This window comes from Equus przewalskii, chromosome 3 (assembly GCF_037783145.1).
Source record: "Equus przewalskii isolate Varuska chromosome 3, EquPr2, whole genome shotgun sequence".
NCBI classification, from domain to species: Eukaryota; Metazoa; Chordata; class Mammalia; order Perissodactyla; family Equidae; genus Equus; species Equus przewalskii.
Window position 1 is genome coordinate 85,404,517 of NC_091833.1, and position 26,815 is coordinate 85,431,331.

At 42.2% G+C, this 26,815-nt stretch overlaps 1 long non-coding RNA gene across 8 annotated transcripts in view; it reads right to left on the reverse strand.

Moving 5' to 3' along the window:
- Positions 1-26,815, reverse strand: part of LOC103562092 (uncharacterized) — a 156,465-nt gene that overhangs the window by 13,693 nt on the left and 115,957 nt on the right. For 3 of the 8 annotated variants that reach the window (XR_011538767.1, XR_011538768.1, XR_011538772.1), the window contains one exon: positions 25,910-25,967. The exons of 2 other annotated variants lie outside the window; for them this stretch is intronic. This is a non-coding gene — a long non-coding RNA (uncharacterized lncRNA). Of the gene's footprint in view, positions 1-24,146; positions 24,210-25,681; positions 25,808-25,909; positions 25,968-26,815 lie in introns of those variants that run through there. 3 more of the 8 variants (XR_011538776.1, XR_011538777.1, XR_011538770.1) reach the window with 2 other exon arrangements.

Here is a 26,815-nt window from a genome sequence, read left to right on the forward strand (position 1 = left end):
TCTACTTATAAGGGCACTAATTGCATCTTGGGGGCTCCATCCTCATGACCTAATTACCTCCCAAAGGTCCCATCTCTTGATACCATTCTATTGAGGGTTAGAATTTCAACGTATGAATTGGGTAGGGGGAGGCACACAAACATGCAGTTCATAACAGATGATTATACCCCAATGTATTCAATTATTCCTCTGTTATTGAACATTTAGGTTTTTCCAATTTTCCTTATTATGAATAAGGTTGCAGTGGACATCTTCATTCATAAATTTTCTAAATCTATACTAAATTTCTTAGAACAAATTTCCTGAAACAGAGTTATGACTTTAAAGTTTCACTTTAGATCTTGCCAAATTGCTATCCGAAAGACTATACTAATCTACATTCCCACCCACAGGGCACAGGAGTGCCCACATTTATAGAATCTGGCTGACACTGAGTATTGGAATTTACTTTTATCTCTGTCAATGGCATTTTATTATTGTTTTAGCTTACATATCTTTGACATATCAGTGAAGGTGAACATTTTTTCACACATTGTAGGCCATTTAACTTCCTTCTTTGTGAATTGTCTGTTCCTGAAGTTTGGCAGCTAAACGTTCTTCCAAACTTTTGTTCCTCTCCTGAGGATCACAAAACTTTGTACAACTTTATTCCAATTCATTGAGTGTTTTCAGATGGTTGGTTGCTTTTAACAGAGCGAGCTGATTCCAAAAATGTCATTTCATTTTGTTTTTTGACAGAGAAAGGCTATATGTTCAGTTGAATGCCGCCCGGACGGTTTTCCAAAACCATAACTAAAGTTATCTTAATTGTCTCTCTGAATATATTAAAGGACACAGTAGCCTACAGTTTTCAGTTCATAAATCCAAACCTCTTAGAAACACGTTTCTTTTGTGGGCCTCTCTAGGCCTAATTAGGACTATATGATCCTTTTTAGGTACTGAGAAGAGTGAGAAAAAAAACAGTTTGATCGAGCATAGGCCTTTTGACATGAGTTTTCAACTTGATTTGAAGCCCAGAAATGTTACTACAAATGTGTTCTTGAGTGCCTAAGCGCTTTTCTACTGTTTCTATGGTAGGTGATGATGAGATGATTTCCATGCTTGGGCACACCTTGCTGTGGCTACTGGAAGTTAGTGATCCCAAAGGAGGGACCGAGAAAGCCGATGGGAGTGAAGTGTATAAAATCGTTTTCCATTACAAGTTGACCAGTAGTAGCAAGTAGAATTTGTTCAAGGCTTTCCATTTTACAAAGCGTGTTCTCATACATAATCTCATTTGATACTCACAACAACCACATGGGGGTTTGATACCATTACCCTTGTTGTGCAAGGATAGCTGAATGATTTGCTCAGAGTCACTGAGGTAACAAGTGTCCATCAGCGCTCAAACTCCTGGCTTCTGTCTGTAAATGTGTTTCCAACTATATTCTCCTGCCATGCTGGTACATGGTTTACTGAGCACCCTTTAAAAATGTAACAGGGTCATGAAGCCAGAATAGAAAAAAGAACAACAAAACACACATGTACCCACACACACAAGGTACAACCCTGGTCACCATCTTACTCAATAGTCTGGACAGAAAAAATAAGAGAGATTTGTGCAATCTTTTCTGAGAAGTTACATTCTTAGTCTTTGCATATGCTCCTCATTTTATGCTTATATAATCATATTATCTCTGTGTCCTGTTGATGACTTTGACATTTCTTTCCTCGTCTGTCAATCCACCTTGACCTTTTACAGTGGTACGGTCATTGTTGACTCTACAGAACGATGTAGGATTTGCTTAGGCCAGAGCATGCAGGAAGACGGCTGGATGAGAAAACCTGGGGAACCGCGTTGCAGTGGAACGTGCCACTTCTGTAAAAGTCTACTATCCCTTCTCATCAGGATCACATTTGCCAAATTTGAGGAATTTCTGAGGCTGAAAACAAATGTAAAAGGATATTTTTGCTCGACTTTGAAGGTGGCCCCAATGGTGAATTTGGGAATTCTCTCTCACAACTTTACCATTTTCACTGGGGATTTGGATGCTTGATGGTAAATGAAGATGGGTGACATTTTTTTCTTAACAAAAATGTATGAGCCTACACAGATTTCCTAAGCATGGTTGCACTTCCTGGGAGAAAAGGAATTTAGACTCTAAAGCCTGTTTTCATTACTAGGAAGATGCAAAACAATGGACTGTTTTGTATTGAACATCAGAGTCTTCAACAAAACCTAAGTGATCGGAGGCCTCTGAATAAGCTGATACTGAAACCCACCACAGCCACCCAGGAATGAGCATTTGCCCCTGGGTAATCGTCCTCATGTGTGTAATTATTGAGAGTGGTAACACTTTGGGGTCCAGGTAGCTTTCCCCTGGTTACCACTTGGCTGAGCATAATATAAGAGTGAGAGTCTTGTTACTACCATTTTTAAAGGGACTGACAAAGTACTCAGTGCTGAGATGGTCAAAGAAGCACAGCTCGATCTCAAGTAGAAATGAGATGGAAATTTGGGCAGCTCTGTTGTGGATGTGGGATTGCACGAATCCCTCTCACTCCTCCTCCTATACTTTCTGCCCTGGTGAACAGCATCACCACCCTTCTAGAAAAGCCTCTGAGATGATGGGAGAATGGGGACTGGAACCTAGACTGTTATTCCTGTGCTCGTTCCATGTCATCCCACTGTCTCCCACCAACAAGTGAAGTTTTTATCAGCCATGAGCAAAATATTTGCAAAATAGAGTCTGTAGAATTTGGATCTCTCAAGTCCCGTGATTCAATAAAAAGAAAAATATCTTTTCTTGAGGAAGGCATTTCTCCCCCTTCAAACAGTAAGATCTACATATTAACTCACACCTCCCCATCTTTTAATCTACAGCTTGGAAGTCAGGCCTCATCGCAACATGTAGGGACATACATGTAAAACTCATACCACCTTAATGGAACATTCATTGGTCTAGAAGGTAAGACAGAGAGAAGAGGCATTCTCCAACCTACAAGAGTCCAACATGTAAGCAAAATGTCTTCAAAGAATTATGCAGCTCAAATGCAATCCCATCAAAGCAGGCCATTTTCAAGTACGTGATGAGGGTCAAGTACTACCTGGGGATAGCATTGGATATTTTATTTGGAAGTGCTATTCAGTTAACTTTTTATCCATTTCCCATTCTTCCTAACATTTAAAGATAAAATAACCTTTATAAGCAAATTAAAAATTTTTTCAAATTTAAAAATTGCTCTCCAGATATTCAAAAGCAACCAACACACACATGGTAATTAAAAAATTACACAGAATTGATGTCTGTCTTTAAGCTACCATTGGGTAGTTTCAAACTCTTACAAAGATAATGAACAAAGAACTATGAAATTTAGATTTACGTTCACACCACATTTTTATTAGCAACAAGTTATGAGACTGGTTATGTTCTAGGTTCATACAGCTGTCTTTACTGAGTAACAGAGCTTGCACTAGACTTTTCAATTAGGTGACTTGATTAATTCCACTTCCATTCCCCATTTTTTAAGCCAGTTTGACTTAAGTTTCTGACACTTGCATGCTATTGAGCTCTGATTAATACAGTATCTCAGAAAATGTGTTGACCAAGAAAATGAGAAAATCAGTCTCTTTTGATTACCTATTGAGTAACTTTTATAACTATTCAATGGATATACCAACCTTATGATTACAATTTTCTTAAGTAATTCTAGTCATAGGATTTTTAAGGTTAAAAAAACCCTTATTCTATACATTTATTTATCATGATTATACTCCTTTTTCTGAATAAAATATTTATGGGGAGAAAAGGGAATGGAGAGGACCATCTCTATCAATTCAAAAAGTGTGGTTATTTGATATCTTGGGAACTGTCGCTCCCCTCATCCCCATTTTTAATTTGTAAAAGTTGGTGCCTGTACTAAAACATAAAGCTTTTCTCGCTCCCCCCAATTTCATTTCCATCCTGTTAATCCATAATCAAATGGCTCCACTAACACTTTGCTTCATCCAACAGAGAGAAAAGATACATTTAAATATAGCACACCTCTGCATATTTTTAAAAATTCTGAATAACTGTCATGAGTAATGCAACATTCCAACTTAATGACTCAGGCTGTAAACAAAACCACAACTAACTAATAAACATGTTTCAAAGATTCATTAGCAAGTCAGTTATAAGAAACTCAGAACATACTTTCCTAAAGTCATGATCTTATTTTTGGTGGATAGATTTTTAGGCCACTCCCCTAAGACGCCTTTGCCCATAGGGAAGTGTACTTTAGCATGACAAGTGGCTCCCAGTCTTTCAGAGGCCCAAAAGCCAAGATCCTGGGCCCCCAAGTATAGTAGTTAAAATCCGAGTTCCATCGTTAATCAGATGGGTGACCTCAGTTTATTTTCCTGGAAAATGGATATATTGATACCTTTTTTTTGGGATACCATTTTTTAAGGAAAAATGAAATAATGGAAGTAAAGCCCTTAATACAGGGCTTGGCACAGAATAAACAGTGATAATGTTATGATGACAGTGATGACAAAATCTTTTGGGTTCTAGGCCCCTCTGAACCCAAGGTAAAGGAAGGTCTAAGAAGCTTCCTGACTGAGTTTGTGTTTACTTTATATTTAGTAAGAGAATGCATGGTGAGTGTATTCGTTTCCTACGGCTGCCATGACACTGTACTGGGTGGCTTAAACAACAGAAATTTATTGGTTCAGAGTTGTGGAGGCTGGAAGTCTGAAATTAAGGCATCAGCACGTTTGGTTCCTTCTGAGGGCTATGAGGGTGAATCTGTTCCAGGCCTCTCTCTCAACTCCTGGTAGCCTCAGGTGTTCCTTGGCTTGTAGATGGCCATCTTCTCCATGTGTCTTCACATGGTCTTCCCTCTATGTCTGTCTGTCTGTCTGTCCAAATTTCCCTTTTTTATAAGGACACAGTCATACTAGATTAGGGCCTAACACTATGACCTTATCTTAACTTGACCATTTGCAAAGACCCTGTTTCCAAATAAGGTCACATTCACAGCTACTCAGGTTAGAACTTCAACATCTTTTTTAGAGGACACAACTCAACCCACAACAGTGAGTAAGTGAAAAATTTCACTGAGCATCTCCTGGTGAAATGTTGGGACAAGCTTCAGGAAGGAGTGGAAGAGGAAGTCTCTGCATCTCCTGGTCCATGGAAGGAGGAATGGGGGCTCCAGTGTAACCACCACCATCAGAGGAGAGCAGCAGCTCTAGGAATTAGCCAGGTGTAGCTGTGGTAACCCCAGGAACTGTCTGTACTTCTCAAAGGTAGGGCAAATCACCCATCGTTTTACCCAAATAGCCAAATGTAAGCCTCACACTTCTTTTTTCTTCAGAGTTTGCCTTGTTTCAGATAATTAGATTGCCTCCCTTCCTGAGCTACATAAGCATTTTAAGAAACTAGCTATACTTTTTGGCTATTAGGGTCCTGAAGGGATCACCATAGTTTTCAATTCCTAGCAACAGTTTTGCAACACCTGGGGTTTCATGAATTTCTCAAAATTCCTCAAAGTGAAATGAATTTTATATCCAGTTAAATGCTTAAAACCAGCACAAGGCTTGTAACACTTTCAGAGGATGAGGTCATCATGAACTCTAACAAATGACATTAGGGCGTCCCAGTTCTCCCTAAGTTGGGAATCTCAGCACTAAATAGCACGCTTGACCTCTGGAAGGAAAACCAACTCACCCTGGGGACTAATTTACAACCAGGAAGTAATTTCTCCACCGGGAGCCAGTGGGTCAACCAAGTTCCTTCTTGGTGTTCTCCCAGGGCTGCAGTGAACCAGGCAGGGGGCGATCTAGGTTCACTCTTCCTGCTGGCAGAACAGCCCCCAGCCTCCAGCAGGGGGTATGCGGAAGAGCATTCTTCTCCCAAACTGCACAATTAGTCAGGATAATGCTTTGAATCTCCAACCATCATAACTAGTTAGTTTCAAGCAATATTTTAAGGGAGACAAAGCTCAGGTTTCTAACAATCCAGTGGATAAAAAAAGCCATGAGCAATTGTCTGCCCAAGAACACTAAACTGAGGAAGGGGTCCTTTGCCTGGCTCACTTCTCCCTGCTGGCCCAGCTGACCCATTCTCACCCTTCAGGGTCAGCTGAAATGTCTTGTCTCAGAGATACCTTCCATGACCTTTCTCATCTTCAGTATTCTTTATCAAATCATCCCAGTTATTTCCTTCATAGCTCTACTATCTATCTGTAATTATTTTACTGGTTTACTCAGTCTATTCTCTCCATACAAATACAAGCTTCAGGAGACCAAAAGCCTTGCCCATCCTATTCTCTGCATTAGCCCCTGTGTCTGATACTGAGCCTGGCACACAGTAGGTGTTCAATAAATATGTGTTGAGTGACTAATGTCCTAAATGACAAGCAGGTGAACTTACCCCCTCAGAGCCCCTGTTGACTGGTGTTCAAGGTGTAGTACACATTGTAGGCTGGATCAAGCAATAAAATATTGACCTGCAAAATATTACCTTCCTGGATACTCACTCTGGCCTAAATAACCAGAAGGAGCCCTGAGGAATTATCCGGCAAGCCTGATTTAGTAGAATCATTGGCACTTGTGTAAAATTTTGGAGAATAATGTCCTAAGCACAGATGCTATTTTTAAGAACTTAACACCAGGAAAAACCTTCTGGGGCTAACTCTGTGGGAATGAGGCCCTTTTTATGTCATGGGTGATGTATGAACTGATGGCTCATGAAAGGTGAAGCTCAGACTAAGTTATCAGACTTTTTCCTTCTGAATTATAGCTCAGCAAGCAGACTTGACCGATTACAGTCACTGACAAGAGCTGAGCGGTCTGTGGGCTTGTTTATATTACCAAAGAAAAGTGACAATATGGCCCAATTTAGTGCCTACAGCCCAGCATAACTAAACAAATTCTCTTTCCAGTCCAAGTCGAGGTTCACCTAAGCCGAGTTGGATTTATGGGAAACAAATGCCAAAGAGAGCCAATCAGTCTATGGGGTTTGTTTGGGACTAAATTACTTCAAAAGCCACAAACTAGGACCCTTTAAAAGCTGAAGAATAAGAAATCTTCTTAAATGGCACAACTAGGTTTCATGCGTGTTGGGCGAGGTTGTTTGCACTGGTAAGGGAAGTTCACAGGGTCACCCAGAGCCACCTGACCAGTAACCAGCTCACAGAGGCAGAGAGACTCAATAACTCAGAGTCCAGGAGGGCTTCTGCTCAGCTGTGGACTTTTAATGACAACATTCATCACTGAGTTAAGGGTTTCAAAGACAAAGATCTTCTAGAAAAGGCAAGTTTACCTGCTCTGTGGGCAGGTCCAGAGGTGGAGGTCCACTGGGCCAAAGGCACAGGACTTCCTCCCCAGAGAGCAAGAATAAATACTTGGGGGAAAGAAACGGCACAAAAGGTTTAGATCTTTTTTTACTGCTACAACTTCTATGTTCAAGAGAGTGGGAAAAGTTCCAATGAAATCTGCCTCCCATCCTTTTGCAGAAATAAATTGTGTTTAGGTCCCAAATGGAGTAGGATTTCTGCATCCATCTTCTCTCAGAACAGTGTTTCTTAACTTTTGTGGGGGAAGGCGGGTCATGTAGCCTCATGAATGCTGTGGACCCTCTAAGTGGAGAAATGTAAAACAAAGGTTTTACACCTTGTATGAAAGGTTCATACACCCCATTTTAAGCCCATTCTTGGACCCACTAAGATCCCCATATTATGGGAACAAAAGCACCCCACTGTTGGATCAAAACTGGAGGATGTTGTCAAGAAGGGATTCTACAGAGAGAAAGATGGCAAAGAAGGAAAGAAAGACTTCCCTGGCTCTGTCCTCCTCAAAACCCGAGTCCCCAAGTCCCAGTACAAAGATTAAGCATACGTCAATGATACTTAGGAATGACTTTGACAAAAGGGAAACTGGAAAAATTCCCCCATTGTTTGACTACTACAGTCACTCTCTGATGAGGTCCAGTCACTGTGGTTCCTTTCTCTCCTGTAATTCTAAGTGATTCAACAAGGTTTATAGCTAAAAGTAACAGCCATGATAAGTACAATGAATATTGGGATAGGAGTTCTTCTGCTATATACTTTCAGAGATGGATATTATTACTGCTATTTTACAGATGGAACTATAGACTATAGCACTGGGCAAAACTAGCATTTTTTAACACCCTCTACATTCATTATTTCAAAAAATTTGAGGTCCTGAGACATGTGTATTAACATGCCAATTTTATTACTGAGAAAACTGAATTTGGAAAGTTTAGGTGATTTTCCCAGGTCATACAGCAAGCAAATGACGGGGCTAGGAGTTGAACCCAGAAGTGCCTGGCTCCTAAGTGCCTGATCTTTCAGCTGCACCACCCAGCTGGGGAACCCACGTTCTGCTCTACAGGAGTGTTCCCATCCCAGAGCATACCTCCAGATTCCCAACCTGCAAGTCGTATACCCTCTGGGAAAGTCACCTCTCCCAGTTGAGGGTCTGATCATCAGATCAGCCATATATTATCTTGTTCAATCTGTATAAACACCCTATGAGAAAGTATTATCAGCTCCATTCTACAACAAGGCAACTAGGCTTGGAGAGATAAAGTGACTTAGTCAAGGTCACTTGACTGGGTCTCTATCTCCAAAACTTGTGTTCTTTTCATCATATCACTCGGATTCTGCAAGAAATTGAGGAATCCCTTTGAGCAGTCAATGTCTTTAATGAGCGTTAGTCATGTGGCTGCCATCTGGGGGTCCTGTTTCTGGTGTGTGCTAGTCTCCATGCTGTGCATCCCTGCAGATACAGTCCTCCTGCTCCAAGATGCCTGGGTGTTTGCTCCCCCACATGCTGGCCCAGTCAGAGTGTGCTGGCTCCCTTTTTCTCAGAAGGAGGACTTAGAGTGTGTTGAATCTCAGAAAAGTGAGCCTTCAGTGCTCAAGCTGTGGCTGCTTTTGTAAAGCCCAGTGGACATGTCAGATGACACAAAAAGCTGCCACTCTTAGAGTCAGAGAAGGATTTTTGCCGCACTTTCCAAGTCTTTGCTCCATGTTATAGCTGGTAGTCCATGTGGAAGGGCAGTAGAGCATGGCGCTTAGGAGAAGAGTTTGATACCAGGTTGCCTGGCTCCACCTCTTACAAGCTGGGTCATCTTCAGCAAATTGTTTAACCTCTCTGTGCCTCAGCTTCCTCATCTATACAAGAGACAGATACCTCATACGGTTGTTACGAGGACCATAAGAGTTAATATTTGTGAAGCACTTAGAAAAGGGCCCGGCACATAGGAAGTGCTAGAGAAGTGTTGGTTAAAATATACACCAACCTGGGACAAGCCGCTGTGGCAGTGCAACCATCTTTTACTCTTGGAGCACAGTCATGCATCACTTAATGATGAGGATGCTTTCTGGGAAATACATCATATTGTTAGGTAATTTTGTTGTTGTGTGAACATCATACAGTGTATTTAAATCAAGCACAAGAGAAAATGATGCAATCCAGAGATGTGATAAACACAAGATGTATGAGGCTGCTGGCATAACACGGCATGCTGTTTTATAGTAAACTTTTTTTATAAGTAGAAAGAGTACGCTCTAAAGAATGATAAAATGTATAGTATAGTAAATACATAGAGCAGTAACAGTCAGTTATTATCCTTATCAAGTATTATGTGTGGTATGTAATTTTATGTGCTATACTTTGTTACGACTGGCAGCGCAGCAGGTTTGTTCACACCGGCATTACCACAAACATGTGAGTAGTATGTTGTGCTACGACATGACGACAGCTGCAACATCACCAGGTGATGGGAATTTTTCAGCTGTATTATAATCCAACAGGACTACTATAGTATATGCAGTCCATCGTTGACTGAAACATCATTTTGTGGCACACATATGTCAATCTGTTGTCAAAAACTCTGTTCAGTCCTAGAGAGTCCTGAAGAGCAAAGTCTAGAACTTGGCGCCCACAGAAGGGGAGGTTGTATGTCAACTTTCTCAGGCCTCCTGAAATGAAGCTCACCTTTTCTATGAGCCAAGCAGTTGACTCAGATCTCAGCCCTGGGGGTATATTCCAAGCAGTTGGTTCATCCCAAGCACCACTCATTCTAAGCCCCACAAAGTCCATCTTATCTTGAAGGAAAACTGAGGAGACTCAAACCTGGTGGCTTTTGAAGCCGTGGTTTCAGGGATTGCCTGAGAGGCTTGGTAGGTTCTGGGCCCCCTGTGTGGAGCCCCTGGGAAGGCTGAGGGTGCCACCTTTCCCAGAATCCTTGTCCCCGTCTTTACCACATCTGCTTGTTTCCCTCAATCACAGGGCTTATCCCAAGCAGGGTCATGACAACCTGTGCTTGACTTTCACACTGGGTAGCAAATGGGCATTTCTACATTTTTGCTGGAAAAGGCCACTGCCTTAGAGTAACAGCTTCTCTTCGACCGACCCCCCCCCCCCCGCCCCCGCCATCTCACTACTCTTGAAAACTGCTCCACTGTGGAGCTTGGAGTCTACAGGCCCTGAGCTGGTTCCAACTACCCCAAAAATCCAGGAGGGAAAGGAGAACCATTCTCTCTTGTGAATGGGCATAGGTAATGAGGCAAAGAATTCAAACTGAGTTTGACATCAACCACCAGGGCCTGAACTGAGTCATTTTAGGCATGACCTCTGAGCAGCCCATGCACAGGGAAAAGGGCAAACTACTCTTCCCATTATTCCTAGGTCTAAAGGACCTATCTCCCAGAACTCTTCTTCAAGGTTTTGTTTTTTTGTCTTAATTGTGGTAAAATACACATAGCATAAAATTTACCATCTTAACCATTTTTAAGTGTACAATTCTGTGGCGTTAGGTACATTCACATGTTGTGCAACTATCACCACCATCCATCTCCAGAACTATTTTGATCTTCCCCAGCTGAAACCCTGTACTCATTAAATAATACTCCCCATCCCTCTTCTCTCCTAGTTTCTCAAGGTTCATCCATGTTGTAGCAGGTGTCAGAATTTCCTTCCTTTTTAAGTCTGAATAATATTCCACTGTACGTAGGTACCACATTTTGTTTATCCATTCACGTGCTGATGGACATTTGGGTTGCTTCCACATTTTGGTTGTTTTGTGAATAGTGCTGCTGTGAACATGAGTGTGCAAATATCTGTTCAAGTCCCTGCTTTCAGTTCTTTTGAGTATATATCCAGAAGCGGAATTGCTGAATCATATGGCAATTCTATGTTTAATTTTTTGAAGAACCACCATATTGCTTTCCATAGCAGCTGCACCGACAGCATCCTCAAGGTTTTCTCACATCCCACCCCTCCTCTGCCTCCTGTGCTCCCCTCTCTCTCCATTATCATCCCTCTCCCAAACCAGCTTCTCCATTACTGCCCTTGGGGAGGCATTATGATACAGTGCGAAGGGAAAAGGGTTTTTTAGTCAAATAAGTCTAGATTTGAAGTCTTTTTCTTTAGGAAACTGAATCTCTCTGCACTTCCTTCTCAATAAAAGTCCAAGAAATGTTATGCTATCTTCCGATACCATAAACTCCAAGAATACAAGCTCCATGCAGGCAGAGTGGTTTTTGCCTGTTTGATTTTTTTTTTTTTTTTCTGTCTAGTTCATCAGGTTTCAGAACCTGGAACAGCCAGCCTGGCATATAGTAGGCACTAAATAAAAGCGTGTCGAATAAACAAACTGTCAGAATCCCAGGCTCCTTAAATGTTTTTCTTAACCCTGATGTCACACGTCAATGTAAAGCACCCTAAAAAAGATCTTCAAAATTCTATCCTGTATCTTCAAACACTTGGAAACTTTACACAACACAGAACATTTTGGACAACATTTAAAATAGGTAGGTTTTTTAAAAACAGATGTTTAATCTTGTCTTATTTGTGGAAATTAATAAAAGAAACCTTAATTAAATTGGAGTCGAGAAGGCCTGTAGGGGGAGCTCTCATGCCCTATCACACATCATCAATTATGCCAAACAGGAAAAGACCGAGGCTTGTATCTTAGGGAATAAAACTACTCTGCTACCGAAGGAAGATTTCTCCCACCCAGCAACAGCCCAGCCGATGACAAATGCCACAGCTCAGCCAATGGGAAGCCGTTGCCGCCCTGAACTGTTACTTTCCCCAAACGGACCTTAGTTTAGAACAGCCCCTCTCTAATTCCCTTTTTCTCTGTAAAGGTAACTCCCCTTCTTGCTTTCTTGAATTTGCCTATGGTTTGCCATAGCCTACACATCACAAATTGCATCTCTTTTGGCTATTCCCAAATAAACTTGTTTTGAGGATAAAATAGGCAAATTTACTTTTTAAGTTGACACATTACATAATCAATCAACACCTACCACAAACCAAATACTGTAATTTGTACCAAATACAAAAGAAATACAATCAATGGTTTCTACTCATAGGGAAATTTAATTTGGTGGGATAGGCAAGAATGAATCCATGGAATAATGGAAGACCATACAAGATGGCAAATTCTGCCTGAGAAGTTTGAAGAAGGTGAAGCCCTTAAAAGGGTCTCTTTTTTAAAAAGTTGTGCACCGAGCGCTTTTCCCCCCAGCTTTATTGAGGTGTAATTGACAAATAAAATTATAAAGTGTACAGTGTGATGGTTTGATCTATATACACATCGTGAAAGGATTCCCACTATCTAGTTAATTAACACATCTATCACCTCACATATTGTATATGTCACTGAGCCCTTTCTATGCTATATATGTCTATTCTATGCTATCTATGCCATATCTAACCTCTCCCTGCGCCCAACAATACTCTGCTCTTCCCAGTTTACAAATGAGACACTGGAGCTCAGCAAGGTTAAATAACTCCCCTCGAGTGACACCGCTGGTGAGCAGCAGAGCTGGAATCTGAATCCACATCAGGATCACTCCCTTGTCTGTTCTTCATAAAGTTTCCCCACATGAAGGCTGGATGGGGCAAGGCCCGCTGATCATGGGAAGAAAGGGCAGGCTGGTAAGGGCACAGCATGAGCAAAACCATGAGACTTAACCAGAGAAAAGGACTTGTATTAAAAAGAAGAGAAGACTTAGGCTGTCCAGATAGAGGGAGTCCTCCATTTTCAACAATCTTAGTCAGGTGGATTTTAAGTAGTTCCCTCTCCTTTCTGCCCTGAGCACTGCCACATGTTTGTAACAATGAAGCTCTGAAAGAGTAGAGCAGAGACGGGGAGAAATATGACAGGGAGAAATATTTCCCCTGTTATTTGCAGCAATCGTCAGGCTGTGAGCACAGATGGCAGGATGGCATGAGCAGGTTCAGCAGACATTGGACTGTCCCACGTGGCTCACCCATGCTGTCACACAGCCTGCCAACAAGATTTCACAGGGAGGTTTTACTTCACCGCTATCCCCCTCCACAATTGATTCCCGGCTCTGATTACAAAACACAGGCAGTGACAGGCTGGGCACCCCTGGGACAGCTACTTAGAACTCCCTCACTCATCCTTTTTTGAAAGGAAGAGTTTGAGAAAGTTGCATGGAATCCCACACAGGTATTTCATCAGCTCTTCTCTCTCAACAATTTCCCTTTGGTTCCATTTTTTTTCTTTTATTACTCTTTTTTGGCTTATGATGTCTTCCAAATGCTAAGCATCACTTTGCTCCTGTGAAGTTCAAACACATAGGTAAGCTTTTATTTTCCTAAGAAGACATACTGATGAAAATCTTGAAGGTTCCAATTAAATGTCCAGACAAGGTTCCAAATCAGCACGTAATTCCTAGTCTCCACAGATCTCACCTGGCAAGCTGCCCACTAGGAAACCACATTCATTCATCTAGTCCTTTGCTTGTGCCACAAGTATTCATTGAGCAACTACCATGTGCCAGGCACTGTCTGGGCTCTGCAGGCACTATGGTAATATGACCCCTACTCTTCTGGAACTTCATCTAATTGGTGATAGAAAGAAACAAAAAACAATGATACAAATGCTCCAAGAGGATAACTTTTAAAAGTAATGGCAACACATAGGAGAGAGTCCTATTTTTATGCTCGAGGGGCTATCAGATTAAATATTGTCCTCAATTCTTTATGGCTCCCTGCATCCATACTCTTGTCATGGCTTCATCACGGGTGCCCGTTGGCTTCGGGCTTGACCATGTGACTTGCTCTGGCCAGTGGCATAGGGGCAGACATGATAGTATGCCAGTTCCAAGCCTAGGACCTAAGAAACATCACATATTTCCACTTGCCTTTTTGCACCTCTACTATTTGGGGAGGAGAACACGCCCTGGCTCACCCACTGGTCCAAAGGAGATGGTAAAACGTGTGGAGCAGAGCCACCCTAACAGACCCACTGGTCTGCAGTGAGAAGCAGAGCCACCAAGCCAAACCAGACTATCACTCGAACCCCAGGCGACCTATGGACATGTGAGCAATAATAAATAATTATTGCGTTAAGCCACTAAATTTGAGAGTAGTTTGTTATGCAGCAATATCAAACCTTTACAGAAATTGGTACTATAATAAAGTCCTAAAATATCTGTTATTGGCTTTGGACCTAGAAAGCAGAGGCTGAAAAAATAGCAAAGAAACTGCTATAGAGGCTGGGAAATTGTGACCTGTGTTATGCAGTGATAAAACATCTGATAAAACTGTCACTGGGGTTAACTTTGAAGACAGAAAATGTATCTAATGAACCTGAGACTTGGGCAAGAAGATTGAGAGGCAGAAGTCTACAGTTGGGAGCTGGTTGCTCTCAGCTGCATATGATATGGTACCGCTCAGAGAAGAACTGGTCAGATAGTAAGCAGAATTTAGAGGGAACATAGAGAGCCCAGAACCAGCCAGGTTGGAAAATAAAACTAGTTTCCATTCCCAGACTTTCCAGCCAGTAAAAGAGTCTCAAATATGATACAACCCGGAGACAAAAGATCAAGTCAAGGATATGACCAGAAAGGTACAGGAAACAAAGACCCATCCCAGGCACGGCCAGTCAAGCCAAGTCCTCAGGGTGATGACCAAGCCCTAAAAGAAACAAGGAGCATCCAGTCTATCCAACTTTAGCATGCTTCAGAATCACTTGGAGGGCTTGCTAACACAGATTCCTGGGCACCACCCCCAGAGATTCTGAGTCAACAGATCTGGCCCAAGAGCTTGTGTTTTGAACAGGCTCCCAGGTGACGGCTGATGCTGTATCTTTGAGTAGCCTTGGTCTAGGAGGAGATCCTTTTGGCTGAACAACCAAGTTTCTAGAAAACTTAATGCATAGTCCCAGAGTAGCCTGATGCGTCTAACTTAACAGCAACTATGAAGAGAGACAGACAGAGACAGAGAGGCATATCCCAAATGATTTTTGACACATGGGTGAACCAGAATAAAATACATTTAAAAACTCATGTTTTCTTTCAGTTTTATTCCTTTTATTTTCTTGTTTGTTTATAACAGATATATGTGCTGAGAAATTGTACCCTTAAACATAAGTTAATGGGAATGGAAGGAATTTGGTTAGAGCCATGTCATTCAATTCTTTGAACAACTTCTGAGGTAAATGCTAAAATCACAGGGCAAGCATTTATCAAAGCTAAATTTAAAAGTCCTACCAACTGAAAACCTAATTAAATCCTATCACAATTTTCTTAAATGCAAAGAATTAGAACCATCAGATTTGCATAAAGATTGTACCCAGACATTAGTCATTCCCTTTCTCAGTGGTTGTGACAGCTTCTAAAAAGGCTTTCTTAGGACTTATATGTTAACCACTAATTATACAAATTATACTAATTATACAAATGTTTTCACTGAAGGATACCTTGTTTAATCTGACATACTCAGAAAGATTTGTGAAAATTAAAATATCAATTTCAATACACTATTGTCAAGATAATGTTCGTTATAAATTATTTTATCAAAAATATATTTTGGTCCAACTCTTTAATTACTTAAATTCCTAAAACTACGTATAAGGAAATGTATATGGGATAACATTTTAGTTGGTCTTTTTTACAACATCTTCAACATTCTTCTTTTATTTAGTCATTTGAGAAAATTCAATCCTTTATCTCACCTTTCTAAAAGAAAAATGTACTTCCTTGCCACTTTTTAATTTTTGTTTGTTTTGTTTAACTCAGAAAAAATTTTGAGAGAATAATTGGCAAAAGCACTTCTAGCCTTGACTGAAAAGGACTGAGATTGTTTGAAATGTGAAAAGACCTTTAAGCCCCCAACTTTCTCCAAGCTGGGAAGCATTCTGAGAAATTTGCTCAGATGCCAGAAAGGATATATTTACTAAAGCCCTTTCAGAAGTGGTCAAGGCAAGTGAAGAAAATGGAAGGGTAACTATCCTTCCATTTTCATTTTCATTGGGAAAAAGTATTGTCCCCAATTCTTCATCTCTCTATTGCTATGGCCTCATCATGGGTGCCCTCTGCTATGGCCAGTAGCATGTGGGCAGGAATAGGAGTGTTTCAAATGGAAGTATTTATTTCAGTATTTCTTCCTGTTTCATCTCTGTGTGTTGGGTATATAAGGGGAAGATTACTTGTCATTTTAGTCTATAGGTCTCTGGGTCAAGAGAAGGTACCTGCAGACTAGATATAGATCATGACATCCTGGTCTTGAGCCAATGCCATGACTGGATGACACTCTTTGGAGCTCTGGGATAGGGGGAAGGATATTTCACATGTTGGAGGAAAGTGAATAACTGTGACCAAAGGGGCAGACCATGGTATATTGACTTGTTGGCCCCAATTCTTTACTCTTCCTCCCATGTATCCATATACTTGCTAGGGTCTGATCCCGCCTTTTGACTTTAGGCTTGGCCGTGTGAATTACTTTGGCTGATTTCAAGTGTGTACCAGTGAGCCTAGGCTCTAAGAAATTTTACGTGTTTCCACTCACCTTCTTGTGTTTCTGCCTTTGCCATGAAAACATATGCTGGCTATACCATTGGTCCAAAGAAGGTATGAGACATGTGGAGCAGAGCTGCCCCAGGAGACCCACAAGCCTGTAGTGAGAAGCAGAGCAGCCCCAGCCACTGCAGCCTGAAGCAGAACCACCCATCCCAACCCAGTCTAAATCAGCTGAACCCTACATGACCCACAGATGCATGCTTGTTGTTTTAACTGGGTTTTGGAGTGCTTTGTTACACAGCAAAGGCTATCTGATACAACGGGGGAGAGTAGCCTTCCTGCAGAAAGTATCAACTAACCTGATAGCTCAAACTGGAGCAGAAATGGCAAATAAGCATACGAAGAGATGCTTAATATCATATATTATTAAGGAAATGCAAATTACAACAATAATGAGACACCACTACCCACTTATTATAATGGTTAAAAAACAAAACACTGGCAACACCAAGTGCTGGTGAAGATGTGAGACAAGAGAAATTCTCATTCATTGCTGATGGGGATACAAAATGGTACAGCCACTTTGGAAGACAGTTTGGCAGTTTCTTACAAAGCTAAACATAGTCTTACCGCACAATCCAGCGATTACACTCTGTGGTGTTTATCCAAACAAGTTGAAAATTTACATCCAGACAAAAACTTGCACACAGATGTTTATAACAGCTGTTTCCATAATTGCCCAAACTTGGACGCAACCAAGCTGTCCTTCACTACATGAATGGATAAACAAACTGTGGTATATCCATACAATGGAATATCATCAGCGATAAAAAGAAATGAGCTATCAAGCCATGAGAAGACAAGGAGGAAACTTAAATGCATATTGCTAAGTAAAAGAAGTCAATTCTGAAAAGGTTGCATACCATATGATTCCAATTACATGACATCCTGAAAAAGGCAAAACTATGGAGAAAGTAAAAAATTAAGTGGTTGCCAGAGGTTCAGGGGGAGAGAAGGAGGGATGAATAGGTGAACACGGGATTTTTAGGGCAGTGAAACTTTTCTGTATGATACTGTAAAGGCTGATACATGACATTATGCATTTGTCAAAAGCATAGAACTATACAACATAAACGTGAACCCTAATGTAAACTATGGACTTTATAATAATGTATCAATATTGGTTGATGAATGTAACAAATGTACCACACTGATATCAGATGTGACTAATAGGTGAAATTGTGGAGGAGGTGGAAAGGATGTATATGAGGACTCTCTGTACTTCCTGCTCAATTTTTCTGTAAACCTAAAACTAAAACTGCTCTAAAAAATAAAGTTTATTAAAAATCTCCAAAAAAAAAAAAAAGGAGGGAAGAACTCTAGATAGTCTAAAAAAACCCAGAAAACTGGACCAGAATTTAGCCCCAGGGAAAAGGCCCGGAGAGCAGGGCACAACTGCAGGCAGAGGGCAGTGTGGACTAAGGTTGGGCGATGAGAGAGCATTTCATGGTCTCAGAACTGCATGAAGTGCAAGGGGGCGGGAGAGTAAATAAAAATGTGGCCCACAGGACATTGTGCTCTGTGTGTCTTAGCCCCTTTGGGCTGCTATAACAGAACCAGACTGGTGGCTTATAAACAGGAATTCATTAGTCCAAGATCGAGGCACTGGTAGATTGGGTGTCTGGTGAAAGACTGCTTCCTCATTCATGGAAGGCTGTCTTCTCACTGTCTCACATGGCAGAAGGGGGCGAGGGAACTCTCTGGGACCTCCTTTATAAGGGCACTGTGATACTGTAATTTATAATAAGAAGTATACATTTTTTTTCATCCCCAGTCCTGGCACAGGGCATCTAAAACCCTTGGAATTTCCTAAATGATGAGAATGATAAAGTTGTCTTTTGTTATGTCAATGAGGGGACTTTTGGAAAGCTCCTAGGTCACCTAAGGATGGGGCCCAGTCACCAAGGGAACCAACCGTGTGATTGGAAGGTTGGAACTTTCAGTCCCACCCTGATTCTGGGGAGGGGAGAGGGTCTGGACGTCGAATCCATCACCAGTGGCCAGTGGTTTAATCAATCATGCCTACGTAATGAAGCCTCCATAAAATCCCAAAAAGGACAGGGTTCAGAGAGCTTCCAGGTTGGTGAACATGTGGACATTTGGGGAGAGTGGCCACTCAGAGCAGGCATGGAAGCTCTGCACCCTGTCCCCATACCTTGCCCTAAGCATCTCTTCCATCTGGCTGTTCCTGAGTTATATCCCTTCATAATAAACAGGTGATCTAGTAAGTGAAATGTTTCTCTGAGTTCTATGAACCGCTCTAGCAAATTAATCGAACCCTAGGAGGGGGTCATGGGAACCTCTGATCTATAGCCCATTGGTCAGAAGCATCGGTGACAACCTGAACTTATGATTGGCATCAGAAGGGCGAGGGGTGGGGGCAGCTAATCACACCCCAAAGGCGCCACTTCCAAATACCATCACCTGGGAGTTAGGCTTCAACATTTGAAATTTGGAGGGACACAAACATTCAGTCTATGCTACCATGTTGAGTTTTAATTTTATCGTGACAGCAATGGGGAGTCAATCAAGGGTTGTAAATGGGGGAGTGACTTGGTGATTTCTGCTTTAGAAAGAGCATTCTTGTCACATTATGGAGAATGATTAGGAAAGGAAACAAGCCCAGAGGTAGGGAGGCCTTTAAGAGGCTGTGGCAGTAGTTCCAGTGTGGGATGCTGGTTGCTACGATAGTTATTCTTCATTCAAGCCTCCAGATCCACTCCTCTGCCCATCTCTGCCCTGTTTTGTGCTCGAGGAAGCTAACCCCTGAGGACTGCATCTCTGGGGCTCCCTCCCCATGGGGATTCAGTGGGTTTGGCCAATAGGAGGTGCCGCAGGAGACTGGAAGACAAGATGAGAGAAAGGTTGGAGTATTTACCACCACCACCACCCATCCCATCCCCACCCCCGCCAACTTTGGTGCTACACTGCCACAGCCCACTTCCACATCCCCTCCTTGATCACAGCAGCCTCCTCCCTCTCTCACACTGAGCTTTGGGAACATAATGTCCTCCCAATGTCCCTCAGGAGTGGTAACAGGGTGCCAGTATTCCTTATCTCTGGGTGCCTCACTCTCCCTCATTCATTCCCTTAGTCCTGACCACACCCCTGAAATAGTCTCCCCGTTAAAGTCTTTATTTGAACCATCTGGGTGATCTGGTTTCCTACCAGGCCCAGTTGATACAGTTGCCTTAACTTAGGTAGTGGTGATAGGAATACAGAAAAGGAAATAGCTGGAGAGATACTTAGGGGATGAACTTGACAACAGAACTTGGACACAGCAGGGACCAAAGAGGGAAGCACAGGCAGGGAAAAGTTGTGGGTGACTGCTGGACTTTTAGCCTAGACCTGGGGTGGATGGTGATGCCATTTACTACCAGTATCGTGGTGCTGCTTCTTGCAGCTGGTAGATTTAGGACAAACCACAATTACAGTGACCATAACTTGAACGTTAGTAAAAATTGCTTTTTGCTGGCATGTTACAGTCATTTTTAAAACATACAGCTCAATGATTCACTTCGCTTGAGTCAGTAATTCTCCAGGACTATTTAAAAGGTTTCTAAAAACATCTGTGCTCGATTAAACAACAGATACTACTTACAGACCATGTCTGTTTTCAAGGGTTTCAGAGCAGTAATTAATCAGGCAAATGAAAAAGCACAGACCTCATCTTTTTATCCAATTAGGAGAAACCTCTGTAAGTCCAGGGCACCAAACTGTTTGCTTTTGCTGAAATGCATTGTGATGAGTGACTGGTTTTATATCTTTAAAAATATCAATATTTACTTTAAACTTACAGCTAAATTAAAGAAAAACAGAATTTATTAGTTAACTGTCACAGAATATATGGAGACTGCTATTGGGTGGCTACTGCAGGGCACCATGAATGAGAAAATAGACACACAGACTTTGTCGTTTCCACAGCTGGGAACGCCAGGCTTTCTCTTTGTGGTTTTGCCTTTTCGTCTCTCATCCATCATCCACCCATGATGAGCTTGTTTCCACCTCTACGGCTTTGCCCATTCATCCCAGACTGTCCTTCTTCCTCTATATCCCAACCATGCCCTTCACTGCCTTAAAAACATCACTCCAAATACCAATTCCAGGACACCCTGCCAGATTGCCAGTGGTTGAGTTTTCTGCTTTTACTCAGCAGTAGGAAGAGCCATTCTCATACTTAATCTGAACTACCAGGATCTTCAGGTAATTGAATCCTTATAGTCCAACAAAATCAGCTGTAGGCTAATTTTTGCCCTATTTCCCCATTGACTTCCACAAGGCACCAAAGATTCACTGCAGCTTGGTCCTGGAAGGGTGACAGACTACTACACAAGGAGACCTAGGCACTCACTCAATGTTTGGTGCCTCAGAACTGGAACTTGCCCATCCATCCCCCAGTCCAAAGCTCTTTCCCTTCAACTCTCAGATGAGAAGTTGGCTGGGTCTGTACTTTTGGTCATTAATCTACCTCCTTCTCAGCTGGACAGATCTGTCACGAAGGAATTTCAGGGAGTAAAATAAGACACAAACAAAAAAAGTCTTGACTACTCAAAATAAAAGTTGTCTCCACTAAATAGAATAAAACTGTACTTAAAGAGACAACTACTCTCCAAAAAAAACCCCAAAACACCCACACACACAAAATCCACTTCCTTTCATTTTGTAAAAGCAGAACATGCTTACTCAGAACCATAGAGAAGAAAATCAAAATAACCCATAATAGCATCACCCACAGACTTGTTAGCATTTTACTATATTTCCTCCACGGTCTTTTTTTTTTAATTTATGCATATTAAAAAATTTTTTTCATATACAAAGGAGAAAAGTAACTTTTTAGTCTTGAAAATCCCAAACATATTAAAGATAATACTGTATATACTTAAAAAGTTATAAAATAGAATGACAGAAAAGAGACAGAACATCTCAGTGTCAAGGATATGGGTAAATTGGTTTTCTGTGAAGGAAGGAAGAGAAGGTGCTGGCTGACTTGTGGTCATTCATATGGGATTTTGTAAAAGTGTCCTGTAAGCATCAAAGTGGTGGCTCTGGTGTTCCGTGCACACATTTCCAGGGCCTCAGGATTTTCTGGAAAGCAGCCAGTGACCCTGGCCAATGGGCAGCCCATGGCCTTCTTTGATGGCCCAACACCAGGGGACTATTACCCACTTCCAGGTCTCTTTCCAGTGCCCTGTAGACCTCAGACCAGGTCAGAGGAGAGGACAGTCTCAATGGGAGGCCAAAGAGGGCACTGGTTTGGTTAAGAGGGTTTCCATGTTCTCATCTCTAAAAACATGACTGAAGAAAGGAGCTGCTACACCCATCATCCATAACCCCAAAAACAGATGCCTCTAAGCATGGGCCAGGTCCAGGGCATATGTACTTTATATCCCAAAAAGCAGTGTCACCAGGCTGAGGGAAGAGATGGAGTCACATTAACACATGCCTAGATTTCAGTGAGTTTTCAATCATGGGCTCATGTAGGAATTCAGCTCAGCCCCGCTCCAGGGCTCCCCAAGGGTAGCAGTGGGAGGCCCACCTGTGCTCAGGACCATTCACGTTTCCCTGACAAGGAGGAAATCTGGTGTAATGGCTAAGAGCAGCAGCTCTGACATCTGAGGGCCTGGATTCAAATCCTGGCTCTGCCAGTTACTGTCTGTCACGTTGGGGGAAGTTACTTACTTTGCCTCTGTTTCCCATCTGTAAAATGGGGATGATAAAAGTACCAGTGGTTGTTGTCACAAGGTTGTTGTGCCCATTAAAAGTGATAATGTGTGTAAAGTGCTGGCAGAGTACAAGGAGTCTAAGATTTCTTGCTATTACAGTAATTAAAGGGCGCCCCACACACACACACTCCACGTTCCCCTCTCTCCAACAACATACACACCAATGTCTCTGAACTTCATGAGAATGCTGATCTGCCAGGTAGAGCCCTCTTCCATCAGCAGCCCTGGAATCTAGGGCAGAATTTCCCAGGGGTGAGGATGGAGGTATCCTCCTGAGCCCTAAAACAGCCCTTCTTGTGCCCAGAGTTGTACAAAGTCTCTTACACACACAGGTCCTTCAGCTGTTTGCTCTCTCTCTCTTCCTACTGGACCTCAAACCAGTGGGCACAAGGGCCTCTCTCATACAGCTCCTTTGAGTAGCTCTCAGGGCCCGTCTGTGTGAATTAGACAGGACGCCCCTCCCCTGAAGCCAGACATGGGTTTCCGTCCCACCTGCTGCCAGGCCCTCTTTACAGTGAACACCTGCACCTTGTGGCCTGAATAGGAGGATGGAGTCCACGCCATGCCATGCCCTTCATTATTCTCTCTCCTTTCTCTGCCTCACCAGAATCCTACCCAAAACTCTTCCTCCCTTCTCCCTGAGCCCCTGAAACAACATCAACAACAAAAAGCCTGAATGCATGCACATCAGCTCATGAAAGCAGATATTTAGGTGAGAGTAAGGAATATCACCTACATATTAGAATTATCTGAAATGTCAGTTAGGTCCCCATACTAATTAATACATTAATATCATTAATACATATTATCTCACTTAATCCACTTGGCACCCTTACAAGTAACTTTTATTATTATCTCCATTTTTATAGATGAGGAAACTAAAAACCAGAAAGGTTAAGTGACCTAACAAATGTCACACTATGGTAAGTAGCAGGGAATACCAACCCCACGCATGTTTCACTGCAAAAGCTATGTTCATAACCACCCAGTAAGGTACATCACAGCTAATATGATCCAACTTCCCAATGGTTAAAACAAGAGCCACTCAACGCAATCAAATATTAAGATGTAATCAGATATTATCAAAGCAGAGTTGTACAAAGACTTCTGCGAAGTAAATAAAATATGAATCAATATATTTATCAAAAGTGATCAAAGTGTAATTAGGATGGGTAATCAAATCAATCAAGTATTAATATATATTAGCATTTTCAACATCTAATTATAGAGCACATAATCAAAATAAAATGGCAACGGGGTAATAATAGTCACTCTTCAAAGTTTCTCATCTAAAAATCCAACATTCTTACCCAACTAGAGCCAAATCCAAACTCTAATAAATCTTATGGCTACTGCTCAGAATCCTTCCCTGATCCCACAAATACCCCCTAATTAGGGTACCCATATAATTTACCCCTTAAATTTGAGAGTGAAAGAAGACTTTATTAATAATTACATCAGGTCAGTAGGTCCCAGGCCAACATGGGTGTATGGACACTTGACCTGTAATCAGCTCTGTCCTATTCCATTTAATTCAATCCAACCCAAATTTTAAAAAATAATTATTAAGGCCATATTTTTGCATACCTGATGCTAGATATTGGAAATATAATGGCCAGCAAAATGTCATTCCTGGCTTCATATTTTCTACTAGAAAAAACAGACAGGTAGATATTAGGAAATTAAGCTACAGTGGGATAATTAAGCTCTACAGCGGGGACAAAATAGAATGCTATGAAAGCAGAGAGAGAGAGAATTGTTGCAGTTATCTATTGCTACACAACAAGCCACCCCAAAATGTAATGACTTAAAACAAGAGCCATTTTATTATAGCTCATAATTTTGTGGGTCACAAATGCAGGCAGGACTCAGTTGTGTAATTCTCCTCTTCTCCATGGTATCCATGGAGATCCCTCGCTGGTGTACATTTGGTAGGTAGGCTGATCTGGAGGGTGCAAGACAGCCCAATCACATGTCTGGCACCTTGGCAGAAATGGCTCAAAGGCTGGGTCCAGCTGATACTCTCCAGTGAAGCACCGACACGTAGCTTCTCCCCCATGGTGGCCTTGGGTACTTGGATTTCTTACATGGCATCAGGGCTCCAAAAGCGAGTGTTTCAGCAAATAAGGTGGAAGTTGCATGACCTTTCATGACCTAGCTTTAGAAGTCACAGTTTCCCTTCTACTATACTCTACTGGTTGAAGTAGTAAGGAGAGCACCCAGACTCCCCTTGGAGGTGACATAGTCCCCACCTGTCTGTGGAACAAGGTCAAGGGATTTGCAGCCTTATTTTAAAATTGCCTCAAGAACCAGAGCCAGGCTTTGAGGATTCTCAGAGGGAAGGATTCTTTACCTGAAGGGTGAATAGGAATTAGCTCAAAGAGAGAGGAGAGAGGGAGAGTGGAGTTTTGCAAAGGCCCCTAAGATGAAAGCCAGCATGGATTGTTCAGGTGAGTGAAGGCAGTGAAGTCGGGAGTGTAAGGAGAGAATGGAGAAAGAATTTGCCCTGAAAGAAAGAGATGCACACCAGATGGTGATATTGAGTTCAGACTCTGGGGATGTTTGAGTTCAGAATCTGGCACATAAAACACATTCAATAAATGAGACTGAATGAACAAATGAGTGAAAGACCAACAAATCTCTCATAGAGTGGGGAGAGTATGATAGACGGTCTAGTGCAGCGTTGTCAGACATTATTGAACAGACACCTCAGGAAGAAATATATTTGGCACCTCAACTACTATGCACAAGCATATAGGTGTGTATGTGTGTTTGTGTGTGTGTGTATACAACTGAAATGAAAGTTTCAAGAAATGATATTTACTCTTATGACAGGTAATAAACTCCAATATCTTCGAAACTCTTCTCTTCAATCCTATTTCATTATTTTCCAAAAGCTGGTCACAATCCACTGAATTGTTTTAAGGCTCACCAGTGCTTTGAGACCCACAGTTTGAAAGACACTGGTTCAAAGCAAAGAGAAGGGTTTAGAGACAGAGTGTCAAGCCAAGGCCTGATTCCAGTAAGAATGATTTGAGCAAGACACACCTTCTACTTAGCTTCTGTGATATGTATTTCACAGAACTGTTGTGAGGTAAACAAAAGGTGCAAAAAAAGCACTAACGTCTATAAAGTATAAAATATAAAGGTGTCCTCTACTTCCCTTTTTTTTTTCTTTTTTAATCCTTCAGATCTGACTTTCTGCAGAGCGTGGTGATTTTCAAGCTGTGGGTTGGGCTTGGGAGTCTCTGGGAAGTGGACAGGCAGGAAGACACCAGTTATTCTCTGCCTGTCAGAACCATTCCCCTCCATCACTTCCTCTTGCCCTCTCTGGGCCCCAGGAGGCTCACCTGTATAGATCGAATCACCCAGCCTTCCAGGTCTCTGGATCCTGGTTAGGTTTGACCACTGGGTGAAAAAGAAAACGAAATTGGAGTATTTAGCCCTCCGATTCCTCCCTCCCAGCCACGTTTTTTGGCAGTGGCTGCATTCCACTATGGCCACAGTTCCTGTCTCATCAGTTCAGTAACATCATCCCCCATCCCAGCTTCATCAGGCCCGGGGAAAGTCAGGCCCCACTGTTGCTAACCCTGGGAGCTTCACCACCTGTGTGGGCCCCCTTCACTCCACCCCATCTCAGTAAATGCCCCTTCATTAAACCCTCTTCAATAGGACCCTCTGATGTACCATGTGTCCCCTGTGTGATCTTCATTGATGCAAGAGGTGATATGAAAACGGGCCTAAGACCCTCTGTATTTGTGGACATGGAGACCAAGGGAGAGAATCAAAGGGCTGGGGTGACATGATTCCAGGCATCCTAGACCTACCACTGCATGTTTACCCTGTAGGTCACCCTACCTGGCTATGATTTCAAAGCCCAGGGTAAGGCCTGCTCCTCCCCAAACCCACACTCTCTCCCACCTCTCTGTCACCTGAAATTACTTTAGCCAAAGATAGGGTGTTTGATTGGGTAACCAGACACTTAAAAACTTAAAACTATAAACTCTGTCCAGAGAATACCCATTGAAATTAATTAATGGTTTCAGTTGGAGACAAACTTCAAGGGTCAGTGCTTTTCCTCCTGTGTGTACTGGGCCGGGGTGGGACGACAGAGTCACCACTGAGGAAGGAGAGATATCAGAGTTAGATGTGGGGAAGTCAACTAGATGATGCTATCATTCTCCCTCCTGCCCTGGTAACCTTCGCATCTGTGAGGAATGGAGCTCCAACCTCTTCCTGGCCACCTGGGGATCCTC